This window comes from Zeus faber, assembly GCF_960531495.2.
Source record: "Zeus faber genome assembly, chromosome: 15".
Classification (NCBI taxonomy): domain Eukaryota; kingdom Metazoa; phylum Chordata; class Actinopteri; order Zeiformes; family Zeidae; genus Zeus; species Zeus faber.
Window position 1 is genome coordinate 2,260,864 of NC_137194.1, and position 3,988 is coordinate 2,264,851.

Here is a 3,988-nt window from a genome sequence, read left to right on the forward strand (position 1 = left end):
TGTTCCAACACTTTGTGCTGCAGTAGTTCTTCTGTGGCATCGAACCAGACGGACGAGACTTCACTCTCCACGTGCATCAATGAGCCTTGGGCCCCGTGACCCTGTGGCCGGTTCAGCGCTCGTCCTTCCTTGGACACTTTTGGTAGTAACCACTGCACAGAGGAAACAGCCACAAGACCTGTGCTTGTGGAGATGCTCTGACCCAGTCGTCCAGCATCACAATGTGCTCCTTGTCAAAGTGGCTCAGATCCTTACGCTGCTTCAACACATCAACTTCAACAACTCACTCTTCAATTGCTGCCTCATATATATATATATATATATATATATATATATATATATATATATATATATATATGCAAATTGGATTGAAGTGTCATAAACATTACATTTTTTGTTTTTCAATTCAACTCATGGATGGTATTGTGTCTCAGGGCTCTTTGGATCACTGGAATCAATCTCACCTGTGATAATTAGTTTGCCAGGTGCCCTATTAAAGGAAAACTACTTAAGAAGGACGTTCCACATTATTAAGCAGCCACAGGTTTCAAGCAACATTGAAATAAAAAGGATCTCTCTGCTGCCGAAAAGCCTTAAATAGTGCAATGCCTTAGACGAGGCATGAAAACATTAGATATTTCACGAAAACTTTAGTGTGATCATCGTACTGTGAAGAAGTTTGTGGCTGATTCAGAGCACAGAGGGGTTGGTGCAGATAAAGGATAATGAGGAAGGTTCCTGCCAGACAAGTTCATAGGATGGAGAGAGCAGCTGCTAAAATGCCGTTTCAAAGCAGCAAACAGGTATTTGAAGCTGTTGGTGCCTCTGGAGTCCAGTCAACCTCAAGGTGTAGGATCCTCCAGAGGCTTGCAGTTGTGCATAAAGCTACTATTGGGGCCCCCCCTCCTAACAATGCTTAGGGGGGGCCCAAAGAAATTCATGAATAATTTTCAAACAGTCTTGTTTACTGATGAGTGCCGTACAACCCTGGATGGTGCAGATGGATGGAGTAGTGGATGGTGGATGGCCACCGTGTCTCAACAAGGCTGCCACGTCAGCAGGGAGGCGGCGGAGTCATGTTTTGAGCCGGAATCATGGGGAGAGAGCTGGTGGGCCCCTTTAGGGCCCCTGCAGGTGTGAAACCTACAGGGGCAAAGTAAATTTGTTTCGAGTTTGTGACTGAGCGCTTTCTTCCTTGGTACAAAAGAAGAACCGGGCCTTAAGTAGCAAAACCATCTTCATGCAGGACAACGCACCATCTCATGCTGCGAAGAATACCTCTGTGTCATTGGCTGCTATGGGCATAAAAGGAGAGAAACTCATGGTGTGACCCCCATCCTTCCCTGACCTCCACCCTATTGAGAACCTTTGAAGCATCCTCCAGCAAAAGATCTGAGGGTGGAGGCAGTTGGCATCAAACCAGCAGCTCTGGCTGTTCTGACATCCTGCAAAGAAATTCAACAGAAACTCTCCAAAAACTTCAAGTTCAATGGAGGCAAGAACAGTGAAGGTGATATGAAAGAAGGCTTCTATGTTGACATGGAACTTGGCCTGTTAAGATGTTGAAACAGATTGAAATAGCTTTTGATGTCAGTAAATATGACTCCTAATGCTGCACATTCAACAAATGACCATTTTCAGTTCTTTACAACCTTTAAGATGTTTTGAAACTCTGTTGTGCATAATAATTTGGAACGCGGTGTGTGTGTATATATATATATATATATATATATATATATATATATATATCTGATCCCTACCTCCTTCAAGAACCTTATGGTGGAATTGGCTACAACACCTCTGCAGCCCAACTCCACAGGCCACACCTTCACGTTCCAGCCCCGCCCCTCTGCTGCTAAGTTGGCATACCACAGCCATTTCTGTTCGAATGCCTCATCAATGGCCTCCTCCCATGGGACAGTCAGCTCAACGATAAAGACTCGCCGGCAGGACTTGGACCAGAGGACAAGATCTGGGCGCAGGTTGGTAACTGCAATTTCGGGTGGGAAGGTGAGCCTCTGGCTGAGGTCTACCCGCATTTCCCAATCCCGGGCTGCGTTCAGTGGGCCAGAGTCTGAAAGTGATGGCTTGGTCCGCCGTTTCTCCCCTTCCCGCATGAAGGTTGTTCTCCGTGGGAAGGTAGTCTGGGCATTTAGAGGCATGGCATTGGTGGTTACCCTCTTGATCTCGATTTCGGCAGCCAAGCATTTCAGCACTTGATTGTGGTGCCAGGTGTATCTTCCTTGCGTTAAGCTGGTCTTGCAACCCACCAAGATGTGTTTGAGGGTTGCTGGGGCTGCACACTGGAGACAGGCTGGGTCCTCTCCATACCAGAGATGTAGGTTGGTTGGGGAGGGCAGGACATCATAAGTGGCTCTGACGATGAAACAGCCTATTCGACTCCATGCCCCACATCTCGCTCCATGTAATTTTCCTCCTCTCCACGCCATCCCACTTCATCCAGCGGCCTTGCTGGGTTTGAGAGACTGCCTTGGCACACCTGGCTGCTTCCTCCTGGTGGTGCACCTACTCCACAACCATGTGCCGCTGTGCGGTTGGAGTAGCCTTTTGCCATGTGGGTGTTGTTGTTGCCAAGCCAAGGCCCCCTCTGCCATGTTGGACATGCCCCACTACATCCCGGTGCCTGAGGGCCGTCTTTGCCACCGCAACTGCTGCCGATGGCTTCCATTTCCTCCCCGTTGTTGGGTTGGAGCAGCACCTCTGACAAATGGATCCCGGGATTCTGTGAGAGTCATCTCCAGCCTTGATTTGGCACATTTGTACTCCTCCACCAGGCTTGAAATTGGCAGGGAGAGGGTTCCGCTGCCATACAGGCCAATGCTGGTAAGGCATCTCGGCAGTCCAAGCCACTTCCTCACTTGTGCATTTACTAGCCTTTCTAGCCGATTGGCATGGGATAGAGTGACCTCATAGATGGAAATTGGCCACATGAGACAGGGCAGCAGCCCAAACTGAAAGCACCAGAGCTTCAGCTTCCCGGGGAGAGCAGTGTTGTTGATCTGCTTGAGGCCACTGATTGTATCCTGCCTGAGTTGTTCCACCTGCTTCGAGTCTTTGAGTTCTGCGCTATACCAGCGGCCAAGGCTTTTGATAGGCTTCTCCAGAACTTTTGGCATGGGCTCGTTGTTGACATGGAACCTCTCATTGGCAAGCTGGCCTTTGACAATGGAGATACTGCAGGATTTGCTGGGTTTAATCTCCATTCGTGCCCATTTGATGTTTCCCTGGAATTTATCCAGCAGGCGTTTGGTGCATGCATTTGTTGTTGTTGTTATTGTTGTTATGTCTTCCATGTACGCCCTGATTGGAGGAAGAGGCAGCCCACTCTTCAACCGTTCTCCTCCAACCACCCATCAGGATGCTCGAATAATAAGCTCCATTGCCATGGTAAACGCCAGTGGAGAGATGATGCAGCCCGCCATTATGCCTATCTCGAGGTGCTGCCAGGCAGTTGTAATGGCCTGTGCTGTAACACAGAACTGGAGGTCTTGGAAGTAGGCTTTGACCAGCCTTGTGATACTCTCTGGGACTTGGAAGAAGTTGAACAGCGTCCACAAAATCTCATGAGGCACTGACCCAAAGGCATTGGCAAGATCTAAGAAAACCACATGCAGGTCATTCTTCTCCTTCTTGGCTGTCTGTACCTGGTGCCAGATGACATTTGTGTTCCAGGAATCCTGAGAATCCACTTATCCCTGCCTTCTGCACTGAGGTGTCAACAAAGTTGTTCTTCTGCAAGAATACTGAGAGCCTCTGGGCCACAACACTGAAAAATATCTTTCCTTCCACATTCAGGAGGCTGATCTGGCGGAACTGATTGATGGTTGAGGAATTCTTCTCTTTGGGAATCAGGATCCCTCCTGCCCGCCACCATTCCTTTGGTAGAATTCCTTTTTCCCATGCCACTTTCATGAGCTTCCAGAGGTACTTCATGACGCCCGGCGTGTTCTTATAGAGCCTATATGGA